Source organism: Eleutherodactylus coqui, chromosome 5 (assembly GCF_035609145.1).
Source record: "Eleutherodactylus coqui strain aEleCoq1 chromosome 5, aEleCoq1.hap1, whole genome shotgun sequence".
NCBI classification, from domain to species: Eukaryota; Metazoa; Chordata; class Amphibia; order Anura; family Eleutherodactylidae; genus Eleutherodactylus; species Eleutherodactylus coqui.
Window position 1 is genome coordinate 67,872,897 of NC_089841.1, and position 9,584 is coordinate 67,882,480.

Genomic DNA, 9,584 nt, shown 5'->3' on the forward strand with positions numbered 1-9,584 from the left:
TTCGCAATTAAAAAATAATGATGATAGTCATGCGATCAATAATAGTATCTGACCGCAGTCAAGTGTCCTGCCTGTTATTAATAAATCATCAGCTATAGGTACAATGACATCTATAGCTCCGTTGTCATCTTATGTGGCAGAGGAGCTCTTGTACCTCCTATACCAGTGTTTCCCAACTCCAGTCCTCAAGGCACCCCAACAGGTCATGTTTTCAGGATTTCCTCAGTACTACACAGGTGATGTAATTCTTGTGAATGCCTCAGATATTGCCAAAGGTGTTCTTACTATAGGATATCCTGAAAACATGACCTGTTGGGGTGCCTTGAGGACCGGAGTTGGGAAACACTGCCCTATGCGTATGCCTCTGCTGTGCAAATAAGCTTGTTTACCTGAAAATCAGACAAATAAATATTAAATATGGTGTTTTCAATTCATTTTATTACATGAGCTTCGTATTCACTGTCATAGGAAATACTGGGCCCTCAATAGATCAATAAATCCAGCATATCCTCTTGTATGGGGCCCAAGCCATGATGCGGAATAGCTGTAGATTTCTGGATTTCCCAGCTGATACTGTATATTAAAACGCTGCATGACTGCAACTGGGCTTGCTGAAGAGCTAAGTGAAGCCCTCCATTATCTGAGTGTATGATCCCAGAGGTCATACCTTTTCTGATAAGGACATGAAAGAGGACATAACTGTCAGCTCTACTGACAAGTCTATTTTAGTAAGGCTTCTGCAGATCTACGGTGGGGATTCCGTTTTCCTGCTTTGCTCACGAAGCAGGTGTAATGGCCCAGAACAATAAGGGCCTCTCCATAACTGTATGCATGCATTTGTGTATGTAATGTCAGTGTCTTCTGTGTTGCATGAATGAAGTGTATTGCATAGCTGCAGCACTGAAAGAGTTAACTGTCTGGTATGTGAGCTGACTGTCTGGAAAATGTATCTGTTTGTTTGTCATGTTACCTCGTGATATATATGTGGATGCACGGTACATGTGTGGAGTACCGTTCTGGGCTTGCAAGAGAGTTCTGTTCTGTTCTGGACCTGCAAAAGAGCCACACAGGCACTCTTAGCCCTGGGTGGCCCAGAATGGAAGAGGCTGAAAGGAATCTACTGCCTTCCCTGGGCTTACTGTATCCAGGAGATGTAAGAGTACCTGTTGAAGGTTAAGAGAGAGAGAGAGGATGAGGAACTGCCAAGCAGCGCACTTTTTTTCCTTAAATGTGAGTGTTGACCGGTAAAGAGTGGAAGAGAGAAAGAAGTGTTGCCGGGACCAGAACTCACAGATAACGGGACTGCGGTTTCTCCTGTTCACCTGTGAATCCACCAGGATCAGGACCCACAGATAACAAGGACTGTGGTTTCTCTTATTCACCCATGAATCCTCCCTGTCACACCACTTTGACGTTTGCATTGTGTTTTCCTACTAGCGTATATTTGCAAGTTGTTTCAAGTAAACGAGTCTCACCGATTGTTCCCGTTTTGGCTCACACTCCCTGTGTGTGGACTCTTCATTACTAACAACTGGAATTCACCGCAGAGGATAGAATGGTGGCATCACACGTGACACAAAGGGCTAAGGTAATCCATCATTGGGCTCCCCCTGTCTAATAGCCTGGCCGCGGCCCCTTGAACATGTCACCGATTACCCCCCGGGTGGGAGACAGTAGAGCCACCGTGACAAGGTCCAAACTCTACCCCACTGTCTCCTAGCCCTAGGGTTTGCTCGTCGGACGCTACACAGAAAGGGGGAATCCCTTAGCCGAACGGATCCATCTTATGACAGCACCAAACAGCGCCGAATAGGGTCCCTATTGACTATAATGGGGTCTGTTTGATTTCCGCTCAGCTGCCCAGCATTTTACCGGAAGAAAAAGCGCTGCATGCAGCACTATTTTTTTGGGGGGTATTTCGTGCCGAATCCGCGATGGAACCTCCGATTGGAGATTCCAGTGAAGATGTGAACCGGGCCTAAGTAATTGAATTCTTCATAAAAGAACAATTTTGATGCAGCTTTTCTTAGAGCTCGGTGCTATGATATTCCTCTGTTATGCTTCCTTGAAATGCACAAATAAATTAACAACTGGGTGCATTTAAAGAAAAAGGCCATAGTGCCAAAAACTCACCCCCACCCCTCCCCCACTCATCTAAGTGTTCTTCAAAGTCTCCTACTTGTAACTCTTTTTGTTCAGAAAATAGTCAGCCCTGACTTATGAATCACCCTGTACATTAAAATACTCCTGTGTTGCAGTGTAATAATGATAATCTTTATTTGTATAGCGCCAACATATTAACGCAGCGCTTGCAAAGACAGGGGGATTACAGAAAGACAAAAGTACAAAAAAATTAGAGAACCACGGTTGCATATAGTAATCAGTTGATGGAAACAATAGGGGTGAGGGTCCTGCTCCAATGAGCTTACATACTACAAGTAATGGGGTGATACAGAAGGTAAAGGGCTGGAGATGTGCACAGTATGGCGAGGTTTAAGCCGTATGACGGCAGAATCGGTATGACTGCAGGGGCAGTTGATGGTGGCTAGCAGGGATTGCAGTCAGTAGGTCAGGGAGCATGTTATCATGCAGCGTATAGAGGGGTTTGTTCTAGGGGACATAGTATGCCTCCCTGAAGAGGTGTTTTTTTAGAGCACGCTTGAAGTTTTGTGAGTTCTGGATGGCCCGGATAGCCTTTGGAAATGCGTTCCAGAGGACTGGTGCTGCTCTGGAGAAGTCTTGGAGGCGGGAATGAGAGGTTCAAATTAAAGGGAAACTCTGGTTTTGTTAGCGGAGCGGAGGGCGTGGGCTGGGTGATAGATTGAGATGAGGGAAGCAATATAGGGCAGCACGGTGCTGTGGAGAGCTTTATGGATGAAGGTGGTGAGTTTGAATTGTATCCTATATTTTACGGGCAGCCAATGCAGTGACTGGCACAGGGCAGAGGCGTCAGAGTAGTGGCTGAACAGGAAGATGAGCCTGGCTGCCGCATTCAGGATAGATTGGTGAGGGTAGAGTCAGGCGTGGGGGAAGCCGATCAGCAACAAGTTGCAATAATTGAGCCAAGAGTCGACGAAGGCAACAGTGACCGTTTTTAGCGTGTCTACAGTGAGAAAAGAGTGTACAATATTATGCCTCTTATTATAACATTGATCAGGAGTCTGTTTGACCCTGCCTCTGGGCCTGATAGGTTCACAGATATGGTGGACCTGAAGATCCTTAAAGGGGTTGTCTCGCAGCAAACCTCAAAATTTTACCTTACCCCATTCCCCCTGTCACCCCCCTGGCATAAAATAGCAAATTAAAGCGGTTTTTAAACCGCTTGCTACTTACCGATCCGACGAAATAAGGACTTTAAAAAATCTTCTCCCTAAGATGGCTGCCGGTCCTTTCCCAGGGATGCACTGCGGTTTTCTCCCATGGTGCACCGCGGGTCTTCTCCCATGGTGCACCATGGGCTCTGTGCGTTCCATTGCCGATTCCAGCCTCCTGATTGGATGGAATCGGCACACGTGATGGGCGGAGCTACGTGATGACGCGTAGAAGGGGGCGGAGCCAGAACAACGCTCGTGCCCGGACCAAGCAGAAGGGGAAAAGACCGCACAGCGCAAGCGCGTCTAAAAAAGCAAGAAGACAGCGAAATTAGACAGAGCCATGGAGACGTGGACGCTAGCAACGGAGCAGGTAAGTGAATAACTTCTGTATGGCTCATATTTAATGTACGATGTATAGACCCTTTAAGTCTGCAGCTGCCAAAGCACAACATTAGGACTCCACGATTGTGTTGTGGGAAGGCCAATGGTGGCATAACTAGGTGCTTTGGTCACTATTAACCACGGTATCTAAGGGGTTAAACGTCAGGATTTGGCGTTATCCACTGATGGGATGTCGGCTGTATATTTCAGCTCCTGTGTCCAAGCTACACCCTTTGGGTACATTTATGGCATCCACAGCATCATAGATGTGTCATACTGCAGCACATGAAGTGTCTACAGGACCATTCTACAATCGTACCATACACATAAGCTATCCTAGTTAGGCCGGCTTCATATGGGCGAGAAAATCGCACGGGATTTGTGCGTTGCGAGACGCACAAATCTCGCACAAATATGACCCCCATTCTTTTAAATGGGGTCATACACATGAGCAATGTGGGAAACAAATCGCGGCATGCCCTATCTTTGGGCATGCCCTCGCATCGCCCATGGTCTTCAATGGGGCCAGCAGCAGCATCGCACTGCATTTTAGGTACAAGCGAGTGCGGTGCCATGCGAGGTCTCCCCATTGAAACAATGGGAGACTCTGTAATCCTCCGCCGCAGCTGTCAGCTGCGGCAAAGGATCGCTACTTCCCTGAAGTTTTCTCACACGGGGAAATCACATGTTGGTGAGCGCAATATCGCACTCGCCCGTGTGAAGCTAGCCTTAAAGTGGTTTTATTTTTACTATAAAAACTTTTCCAGCAAACGGGCCCATTATAAAATAAAAAATAGATAATACTCTCCTCTTCCCGGACCTCCAAAGCAAAACTGAGCATCTCACAGTGCTCTGACTTCCGGATAGACGGCTGGGTGGAAACAAGTGACTGCTGCGACCAATCAGAGACAGCAGCACTGGCGGTGATCCTGGCACCAGCACTCAGATCCTGGGCGCCATGATGCCAGGAGTTTGTGGACATGACGTTGCAGCCTCTGGTTGGCCCCAGTGATCACGTGCTTCTGCCTAGCCATTTATTCAGGAGCCAGAGTGTGAGCCCCTCAGCTTCTCTTCAAGGGGTCCGAGGAGAGGGAAGTATTATCTTTTTTTTTTAAATTTTATAGCAGACCCGGCTGGTGGAGAAGTTTTTATAGTAATGATAAAACTCCTTTAATCTAAGGCTGATAACTTATTAGAGATGAGCGAGCACGCTTGGTTAGGGCTGCTACTTGAGCGAGCATCGCTCTTCTTGAGTAACTAATTACTCGTCCGAGCAAATGCGTGGGGGCGGCGGGGGTGATCTCTCTCTCTCCTCCCCTCCCCCCCCTGCTCACCCCCGCCACCCCGTCGCATTTGCTCGGACGAGTATTCAGTTACTCGAGAAGAGCGATGCTCGCTGGAGTAGCAGCCTTAGGCGAGCGTGCTCGCTCAGCTCTATAACTTATCCTTACACCAGCCATACATACTTTAGAAGGGCAAGTTCACACACAGCGGAATCGCTGCAGAGCGTTTTCTGTAGAGTACAAGTGCAAATTCCGCAGCAGTGTACAGTACAATGTAAGTGAATGGCATCTTAACACGCTCTCTTCACTTACAGCAGATGAAGCCCAAGGCAGAAGATAGTCATGCCGCAGATCTTCGCATCCGCAGCATACTTTATTTGTTGCAGAATCTCCACGTACTTTCAGCACCGAATTCATTCCTTGTAATGCAGCGAGTTCCTCGCTCTGCTGATTCATGGATGTTCTGTTCCCGCTGCCTGAGGTCACTTGTGTAAGTAGATTATTTCTAGCAAAAGCGGGCTGTTACCCAAGTCAAATATATCCTGATAAACCTGCCCTTTAGACCACATGCACACAACTGTATTCGGGAAGCAGAATAGGTTGGTAATACAGTATGCTCCTATTTGTATACAGCAATGTACAGTCTTTTATGTATATCAGATGCCATATATGGGACTGCATTCCCTACAGATAGTGTGATGTACAACACACGATGCTAATTTATATAGATCTCAATATGGTTCCATATTGTATAATGTATTGCGGTCTTTATGCTACCCAGTCCTTGCCCTAAAAATTATTAAACATTTTGATCATTCTCAACCAGGGACGTAACAAGGAACTGAGGAGCCCATAGCAAGCTTAAAATGAAAGTAAGCAAGTGCCTTCAGGGTCTGCGTGGTGCGTGAGTGCCCCCTAGTCTGTCATTAATCTGCATTCAGTTTTTCACTTTCTGGTTTTGCTCCCCATTCATTACCCACAATCAGGGTGGGACTGGTCCACCAGACTATTGTAATGGAGGTACCAGCTATCATTGTGTAACGTTAAATACTATATTGTTTTTCGAAGGCACTGTCGCTTTAAGAGGAGGCGGGAACAGAGGAACAGGCGGGCGGGAAGCTAATAGAAGTGCAAAGTACAGAGAAATCAGCTAAGCTGTAGATGGAGGATAGGGAGTCTCTCCGGTTTTGTGCTGCAGGATTGATTGTAGCAAACGTCCTTTAGATCAGTGTTCCCACAACTCCAGTCCTCAAGGACCGCCAACAGGTCATGTTTTCAGGATTTCCTCAGTGTTGTACAGGTGATGTAATTATTGTCGGTGCCTCACACATTGCCACAGGTGTTCTTACCATAGGATATCCTGAAAACATGAACTGTTGGTGGTCCCTGAGGACTGGAGTTGGGGACCCCTGCTTTAGACAATACCCTCCTGTAAGCAGGGAGCGAAATAATGAAGTGAGAAGCAATCAGGTCTTCCGTTCCCTCTTCTCTAATGATACTGAACCCGCAGCACTGGGCTGGAGAAAAATTGTGCTGGAGAAAAATTCTTCCCCCGGTCAGGCAGGCATGGGAGTACTGCAGATATTCAGCATCAGTAGGCCTCAAAACAGTTTACTGTGGATTCCGGTTAACTGGGCCAAGACTGTTTTAACCACCGCTTACATGGACTTTTGTAACTTCATTAATAGACTGATATATCCCAGATTACCGGGTCACAAGTTGTTTCCTGTTCCAAAGTTAATAAATCAGTTGTTCATCCAGCAATGACGATGCCCGACAGCTATGCGAGTTACCCCCGAAGCTATGTGAGTAACCCAATGGGGCCTGTTCAAAGGATGGCCCGAACCTGGGATGGCCGAAACCAGGTCATGAGTCCCTTCTGTCCCAATTACATTCCCATGAGAAAAGGGGGACTATGACCTCACTCATGGAGCTTATTCTGGCAATCCGGGCTCAGGAATCAGGTCAGTTCTACTGTATGCCTGCCAGGTTGACACAGATCCAGAAAAATGGGGAAGCCTGGAACCCATTGTTTGCACCCTCGTACACTATCTTTCAGCAAAACCAGACTCTGGTATGTTCACACATTTCGGATTTGACATGGATTTTGGAGCCAATTCCACACCTCTCTTGGGTCCTCGCTGACTTACTGTTATCTGAGTTCCCTGGTACCTCTGAGATGGCTCTCAAGTGCTCTAGGGTGCAGGGGTGCCAAAAGGTATTCGGATGGGCCAGGCTAAAGGGATTTTGCAACAGCGAGACCCACATTTGGAATGAAGACCCATTGAGGACATTTCTAGTAATATTCTCGGCTACATGGATGTTGGGGTAGAAGTCAGTGCATCTGTAAATGACCGGAGCTTTAGATTGCTTGAAACTTTAATATGAACCAGCGTCTTTGAATTGGTAACCACTTTGGTTTGTAGAGAACAGCAAATACTCACGGTGGCAGCAGGTAACCTCATAGACTATAGACCTATAGTCTCAGAGTAACTAATTTCGTAGCGCACTCCATGCTAGACTACGCTCTCTTCTTCAGGATGACACACTGCTCTATCTGTTTAACTCTTGTTGCATCATACCAACATACTCCTAAGCAGTCTCTTATATACCACCCCTAAGGCAAGCTATTTTCAGCCCCATCGACTGCTATTGCATCCAGAAAAATGTCTGTCACCTTAAAAAGGGCGTCCAGTTGTAAACTATTGATGCCCTATCAGCAGGATTAGTCAGCAGTAATTGATCGACAGGCGTCCTTTGCCAGGGACCCCTGCCACTCAGATTTTTTCCGGGCCTGTGTACTTGTGCACTGAGCTAATTTCTGCAGGAAACTGATAGCTCCGTTCTCACTGGAGTGGCCAGGCTTGGTATTGCAGGCCCAGCTCACATTGAAGTTAATGGGAATACCAATACCAAGTCTGGCCACTACAGTGGGAATGGAGCTGTCTGCTTCCAGCAGAAATTCAGCTTATTCTTTGAACACACCAAACCAGGAAAAAGATAATTGGCAGGGATTCCAGTTGGCAGAAACCCACCGATCTTTTATTGGTCTGGATTGGTCTGTCCTGCTGCTAGATCATCAATAGTTTACAAATGGTCAACTCCATTAAAGTAAAAGAACATAAAAAGTTAATAAACTGGTTAAATGTTGACCCCCCCTTACAGCCCCACTACACGGCCTGCGCTGCTACTTCCTTGTATCAGGCAGATGCACTCTGCCAAGTCTAAGGGTCTCCGATGCCCTGAAGCCTTCCTCTGCACTTTTCCCACTTTTTGCTTCCTCTCAGCCTCCCAGGTTCTTCCTCCTCCTCCTCAGCTCTATGCTCTTCTTCCATTTTGCTGTTGTGTTTTGTGCTAGTTGGGGTTTAGTTAGTTGATCAAGTCAGCTCTGGCCTGTTGCTTCTACGCTAGTGGTAGGAACACTTACATGGGGCTACCCCACCAAGCACTCCCATCTCGCTCTTTCCTGCAACCCTGCAATGGCAAAGTATCCAGGTAAAAACTTTCCATTATTGCCCTTTAAAAAATAGAGAAAGTCTTGGCAAATTTGGACTATTAGCAATGATGGCCTGGTACTTACACCCATTTTCATAGTTGTCCTAGCAGAAGGGGTACTTAACGCAACAGGACGTACACTTATGCCCTGGGGAAAGCACAAAATCAGAACAGATCCTGCACTATCTGGTAGCGGGAACCAGCGGTCACCAATAGCCGGCCTCCCTCTGCAACAGTGGGAGTGCATTGGGACAACAAGCTCCACTGTTAACCCCTTCCCTGCCGCGATCTATGTAGTGCTCCCTCTGTGACGTCATCACACTCTCGTGATGGCAACAGGACGCCAGATACAGGTGTGCTGCATTACCAGTGCCTATGATCACTAATACAAGCGATAAGGCATTGCAGGACTTCTGTCCTGCAATGCTTTATCATAGCGATCAAAGCTGCTTTTGTACAAGTCCCCTAGAGGGACATAAAAAGTATATTAAAAAAAAGTTTTAAAAAAAAACAGTTTTCCTGTGCTTTTTCCCATATTAGCATAACATTTATTTCTTTTTAAATTAAAATACCACATATTTGGTATCGTCATAGCCGTAACAACACATACAGTAAATTGAACATGCTTCTTATTCTGCACGTCAAAAAGCATTTAAAAAAACATTTTACAAAAATAAACTGAGACAAAATGCTTATTTTTTGCATTTTGCCTCCCAAAAAACGCAAAACAAGTTATCAAAAAAGCGGTATGTACCCCAAAATTGTACCAATAAAAACTACAGCTCGTCTTGCAAAATATAAGTCCTCACATAGCTCTGTCCATGGAAAAATAAAACATTTATAGGACTTTGAATGCAGCAATTTAGAAAAAAAATAATTTCCAAAAAAAGCTAAATATAAGAATTTTGATATCGCTGTAACCATACCGACCCGCAGAAAAAAAATTATTGTGTCATTTATGCTGCATGATTAATGCTGTAGAAAAAAAATCTATGGCAGAATCGATGTTTTCTCTCCCCGCTATCATAAAAAGAATTAATAAAAGTTTTACAATATAGTCTATGTACCCAAAAATGACATCAATAAAAACTACAGTTTGCCACACAAAAAG